The sequence below is a fragment of the Bos indicus x Bos taurus genome, chromosome 9 (assembly GCF_003369695.1).
Source record: "Bos indicus x Bos taurus breed Angus x Brahman F1 hybrid chromosome 9, Bos_hybrid_MaternalHap_v2.0, whole genome shotgun sequence".
Lineage (NCBI taxonomy): Eukaryota > Metazoa > Chordata > Mammalia > Artiodactyla > Bovidae > Bos > Bos indicus x Bos taurus.
The window spans coordinates 34496950-34503718 of record NC_040084.1 but is presented as its reverse complement, the minus strand read 5'-3'; the positions used below and the strand labels follow the sequence as shown (position 1 = coordinate 34503718).

The 6769-nt window shown below is 40.2% G+C and overlaps 1 non-coding gene across 1 annotated transcript; it reads left to right on the top strand.

Annotated features, from left to right (window-relative positions):
* The first annotated feature begins 5171 nt into the window (after positions 1-5171).
* On the top strand, positions 5172-5243 carry TRNAC-GCA. The gene has a single exon. It is a non-coding gene; the product is annotated as a tRNA-Cys (tRNA).
* The last annotated feature ends 1526 nt before the right edge of the window (positions 5244-6769 follow it).

Here is a 6769-nt window from a genome sequence, read left to right as displayed (position 1 = left end):
CTTATGAATCTTCTTAGGGTAAATTATCTGGACCATTTCCAGCAAATTCACTTTTTGTCAAACCCGGGAAAAGGTGACTTGGAGGAAGAGGCAGAGTTTCTCTAGCAACTTTGGTCTCATAAGGAATCGTCTCCCACCACGATGGAGTTCTCTGGAATTTAGATGTGGTCTGTGACCATCAGCCTTTAATAAATTCTTGCTAAACCTTTGTAATTGGGGTTTGGGTAAAAGGTCCAGACATGGTGATTAACCATCCTGGTTTGCCTGGACGATATCAATTTGTAAATTATTAAGTACTCAGTTCAGTTCAGTTTCAGTCGCTCAGTCGTGTCCGACTCTTTGCGACCCCATGAATCGCAGCACTCCAGGCCTCCCTGTCCCATCACCAACTCCCGGAGTTCACTCAGACTCACGTCCATCGAGTCAGTGATGCCATCCAGCCATCTCATCCTCTGTCGTCCCCTTCTCCTCCTGCCCCCAATCCCTCCCAGCATCAGAGTCTTTTCCAGTGAGTCAGCTCTTTACATCAGGTGGCCAAAGTACTGGAGTTTCAGCTTCAGCATCATTCCTTCCAAAGAAATCCCAGGGCTGATCTCCTTCAGAATGGACTGGTTGGATCTCCTTGCAGTCCAAGGGACTCTCAAGGGTCTTCTCCAACACGACAGTTCAAAAGCATCAATTCTTCAGCACTCAGCCTTCTTCACAGTCCAACTCTCATATCCATACATGACCACAGGAAAAACCATAGCCTTGACTAGATGAACCTTTGTTGGCAAAGTAATGTCTCTGCTTTTGAATATGCTATCTAGGTTGGTCATAACTTTCCTTCCAAGAAGTAAGTGTCTTTTAATTTCATGGCTGCAGTCACCATCTGCAGTGATTTTGGAGCCCAGGAAAATAAAGTCTGACACTGTTTCCACTGTTTCCCCATTTCCCATGAAGTGGTGGGACCGGATTCCATGATCTTCGTTTTCTGAATGTTGAGCTTTAAGCCAACTTTTTCACTCTCCACTTTCACTTTCATCAAGAGGCTTTCGACTCTTCACTTTCTGCCATAAGGGTGGTGTCATCTGCATATCTGAGGTTATTGAGATTTCTCCCGGCAATCTTGATTCCAGCTTGTGATTCCTCCAGCCCAGTGTTTCTCATGATGTACTCTGCATGTAAGTTAAATAAGCAGGGGGATAATATACAGCCTTGACATACTCCTTTTCCTATTTGGAACCAGTCTGTTGTTCCATGTCCAGTTCTAACTGTTGCTTCCTGACCTGCATATAGGTTTCTCAAAAGGCAGGTGAGGTGGTCTGGTATTCCAATCTCTTTCAAAATTTTCCACAGTTTATTGTGATCCACACAGTTAAAGGCTTTGGCATAGTCAATAAAGCAGAAATAGATGTTTTTCTGGAACTCTCTTGCTTTTTCAATGATCCAGCGGATGTTGGCAATTTGATCTCTGGTTCCTCTACCTTTTCTAAAACCATCTTGAACATCAGGAAGTTCACGGTTCACATATTGCTGAAGCCTGGCTTGGAGAATTTTGAGCATTACTTTACTAGCATGTGAGATGAGTGCAATTGTGTGGTAGTTTGAGCATTCTTTGGCATTGCCTTTCTTTGGGATTGGAATGAAAACTGACCTTTTCCAGTCCTGCGGCCACTGCTGAGTTTTCCAAATTTGCTGGCATATTGAGTGCAGCACTTTCACAGCCTCATCTTTCAGGATTTGAAATAGCTCAACTGGAATTCCATCACCTCCACTAGCTTTGTTCGTAGTGATGCTTTCTAAGGCCCACTTGACTTCACATTCCAGGATGTCTGGCTCTAGATGAGTGATCACACCATCGTGATTATCTGGGTCATGAAGATCTTTTTGTACAGTTCTTCTGTGTATTCTTGCCACCTCTTCTTAATATCTTCTGCTTCTGTTAGGTCCATACCATTTCTGTCCTTTATCGAGCCCATTTTTGCATGAAATGTCCCCTTGGTATCTCTAAGTAAGTATTATTAAGTAATAAATATAGGTAACGAGGAAGTAAAGCAGTTTTCTAATGTGACCGAAAAAATCCCACAGTCATATCCACTCACATGCCAATGGCAAAACTTGGTTTGCTAGAGAAATGAGTCTCTAGATAAAGTGATTTTGTGTTCACCTAAAATTCTGGGGAAAGAAGGAAGGGCTGAATATTGAGGAACAACTAGCAGTTTTTCTCCCTCTCATGGTTTTAAGAATAATTTGAACCAATTAAAAGTTATCTGTAATTATAGGTTTATGAAATTATGGGAACAAAATGACCCCAAGGCATGATAAACTAAAAGAGTATTAAACTCTCTCATCTGGAAAGTCTGCTTACATTAAAAAAGAAGAAAATCATTGATTTTGTAGAATTTGAGCTCGTCTGAGTCTTATAACTATTATGATTAGAATATATCTGGCTATTCTAGGCCAAAATTTTTAAGAATATAAGCCAAGTTAAGTCAGCTTTGTAGACTCTGCGCTTCTGAATTTCCTCCTTTTCAGATTTCTGGGTTGAATGGTGCACAGAGTAAGGAAGAAAAAAGAAATGTGTGCCACATTTGTGGGTAGTGAAGAGGTGGGTAGAGAAATAAATTCCATAATATACTGTGAATATTGAAGTTCAGAAAGTAAAATTAACATGGTCTAAAAGAAAATTGCTTTGCACACTTTTCTGTTTTCTGAGACTGCTAGTGTTTTGGCAGTGGTTGTCTGTGGACAACCATAATGTAGAACATGAGATGGAAATACAGTTGTGGAATTTTAATAATCTGCTGGTCTGCTAATAATTTGCTTTTGTTCAAACCATTTCTTTTTAATTTGACAGTTATTCATAAATCTTAGTCCAAAAAAAGAGTGTAAGTTTATCTTAGGAAGATCTGTACAGTAATAAGAAAGTAAAGTGTAGACACACTTTCACATCTTCCAGGAAGACATTTTATTCAGCACTAAACTACTAAATTTATGCTTCTGAAAGTTGCTGTTGTCCTTTGGGGCCCAAAGTCACAGTTAGGAAATAAGTGGAAGTAATAGAATCATGCTTGAAGAGTAAGTTTCAAGTAGTACATTTTAAGTGGCTGTTACTATTTTGGGAATAATAATAACAGCTGCTTTAATAATACAGTACTCATTTCATGTCATATTTGAATATGATTTCCATATAAATGCAAAAATGAAAGCAAAAAAGTTCAACTTCAAATGTCCAAGTTCCTTTAACTTCTGAATATATAATTTTATCACTCTTTTTTTTAATCAAATTCCACATGAATGAAGAGCTGGGAATTTTTAGAATTTAGAGGGTCCAGGTACAACATTTGCAGTTGCTTAATATGCTTCATTACATATATTTATCTTATCTTTCCCCTCCCTTGCAAAGATCTACTTTGCAAAATTGTTTTCCTGACTATTCTGCCTCAGGCTATCAAGTCTAATAAAGAGATTTTTGGCCTTCTACTAACTTGCTTGTGTCAAAGAACTATTGTCCTTCCCGTTCCTCTCACCCTTTGAATTTAAGTCCAAAATAAATGAATGGTAACAAGTTTTCTTCACTGCTTTTTAGTGTCAAGTTCCAGTTCAGAAAAAGTTCTGTTCAAGAATGAATTCCAGCAGTGTTCCTGTTGCCAGCAGGCAGCATTAAAGTCTTGGCATATGGAAGTATGCCAGAGTAAATGCTACTCTAGTTGAGTGAAGTCGTTTATATATGATAACATATGATTATGATTCTTAATGCAAACTTCACAGCCATCTTATGATGAGCATTTATAGGCAATAAATTTAAAGGTGAAATCATCTCAAGTATGATTTTTATTCAGATACTGTGCAAACAGAAAATATGGAGCAAGGTCCTAAGAGATAGATCATTCTTTGATTATAGAGCAGTAGTTGGATTCCTGGGTCAGGCTGAAAGATTTTGGAGTTGGTGTTATGTGCTGGCATAAAGAGAGAGAGAGCAGGCAAACTGTTTGGGGTCAGGTTTCTTCTCCCTTGGAGGTCAAGGCAGTCCTGAGGACTTACCTGGAGAGGGAGTCTTGTTCCTTTTCTTCCCTGGAGATGGCCAGGACTTCTAGAATCCCTGGCCTTACCCATGTGGAGCTAGGCTGTGTTTCAGGAGCAGGGAGGTCCAGCCCTGCTCAGGGTCATGCTCATTTGCTATGTTTCTATATTACCTCTTATATTATTAATAAATGTCTGTGTGCCCCAAGAGGGCACACGTCATACATTCACCTTTGATCTTCTAATCTCTTCTCCACTTCACAACCAGAGAGACCTGATAGGCAGTAGCTGTCACATCCTTCCAGTAACCGCCCTCCCCACCCCCTCACCAGTGGCTGATTATCTCTTAGCGTAAAGACCTCACCCCAGGTGAGGTGCTGTCTTCCTTTTAGCCACAGTTAACACTTTCACTTCCACATTTGGGCAAATGTTCACTTCCACATTCCTGCCTTGGGTTCTTTTTATACAGTTTGCTTTGCCTGGCATTCTCTCTACCTCATCCTCCCTGCTTCCTCACCCTTTTTACCCAGCTGCCTCCTCCTCACCTTCTCCTGTCACCTTTTCTGGGAAGATTTCCCTGAGCCTCTACACCAAGCTGGGCCTCTCCCTCTCACACACTCTGACTGCACTCACATCCCCATTTGTAGCACTTAACAATTTTAGTTAATTATTTATTTAATGTTTCCCTTGATAGATTGGAAATGCAATGATGATGTCAAATATGTTTGTTAATTGCCATACTTGAAGAACCTAGCTCAGCATCTGGCATTCACTATATAGACATTCACTATATATTTCTTGAATAGATGAATAAATGATGAGCCAATAAATGACCAACCGGATGGTCTGATTCCTTTTTGCACACTCCCTCCCAACCCCTCAGCGGGTGCAGGACAGGACAGTAGAAGAGAAGTGTAGGTGAAAGGTTCTATAGGAGTTCTCTGGATTTGGAAATTCTGGATGGGGGATTGTGAAGCTGGTACAAAGCGTTGTTCCTCTGGGACCCTATTAATTCCTATTTGAGTCTCTGCAGCAGGGAGGAGCTGCCCTGATCAGCTCAGGGCTTCCTCAATTCTGCAGGGAAATCCCCAGAGTCCTCCCAGCCTTCATCTGCCTGGAAGAAAACTTGACCACCCTTTTGCCTTTCCCTTAAGCTACTGGTGGCTTCCTGGGTGGCTCAGATGGTAAAGCGTCTGCCTGCAATGCAGGAGACCCGGGTTCGATTCCTGGGTCGGGAAGATCCTCTGGAGAAGGAAATGGCAATCCACTCCAGTACTCTTGCCTGGAAAATCCCATGAACGGAGGAACCTGATAGGCTACAGTCTATGGGGTCACAAAGAGTCGGACACAACTGAGCAACTTCACTTTAAGCTACTGTGAGATGGTTGTCAGGCTACAATCCATCTTAAGCATCTCCTGTGTACAAGTCTCAGCTGGAAGATGGGAAAGCTAAGCAGAAGATAGGCTATTTAGGTTTGTTATTCTTCAGGTACTCTTTCTCTACCCTAGATATCTTACCAGAGTTCTGTGTCTTATTTCCAACTGCATGATACCTAGATCCACTTAGCACTCAAAAGCAAAACTGGTTATCCTCCTTCAACCTAGAATCAAACAGAAGGCAAAATCTTTACTTATGATCCTATCACCATCCATTGAATGGACCAAGCTAGAAGCAAACTTTAATTTCTTTACTTTTCGCACAAAATCAGCACTGAATGCTGTTGAATTTCCCATGTGGGTGCCCTTTTCACCCTCCCACTGAATCTTTATCACCTCAAGCTGTTTATGTCTCCCAAATCACCTCTCTGCCCCTTATTTTTTCATTCATTCATCTCTTTTTCACTGACCTTAGTCATTTTTCAATAATAAGGTATTTTTAACATATCATTTTCTTTAAAAACTCTCAATGCTTTTTAAAAATGCCATTATCATGAAAAAGAAGGCTGAGGAACTTTGCAGATTAAAGGACATGAAAAAGACAAGAAAATGAAATGCAATACATGCTTCTGGATTTGATTCTACAGGGTAAAATTTTTCATAGTGTAAAAGTCATTATCAGAACAGTTGACAAAATTGGAATTATATGGATTAAAATTTCTTGAATTTGAAAATTGTAATTTGGTTATAAAAGAGAATGTCTTTATTCTTGGAAAATACACACTGAACTATTAAGAGGTAAAAGGATGAACTACTCTCAATTAGTTCAGAAAAAAATGTATGTATATACCTGTGAGTACAAAGCAAAGGAGAAAAGGAAAGATATAAACATCTGAATGCAGAGTTCCAAAGAATAGCAAGAAGGGATAAGAAAGCCTTCTTCAGCGATCAATGCAAAGAAATAGAGGAAAACAACAGAATGGGAAAGACTAGGGATCTCTTCAAGAAAATCAGAGATACCAAAGGAACATTTCATGCAATGATGGGCTCAATAAAGGACAGAAATGGTATGGGCCTAACAGAAGCAGAAGATATTAAGAAGAGATGGCAAGAATACACAGAAGAACTGTACAAAAAAGATCTTCATGACCCAGATAATCACGATGGTATAATCACTGACCTAGAGCCAGACATCCTGGAATGTGAAGTCAAGTGGGCCTTAGAAAGCATCACTACGAACAAAGCTAGTGGAGGTGATGGAATTCCAGTTGAGCTATTCCAAATCCTGAAAGATGATGCTGTGAAAGTGCTGCCCTCAATATGCCAGCTAATTTGGAAAACTCAGCAGTGGCCACAGGACTGGAAAAGGTCAGTTTTCATTCCAATC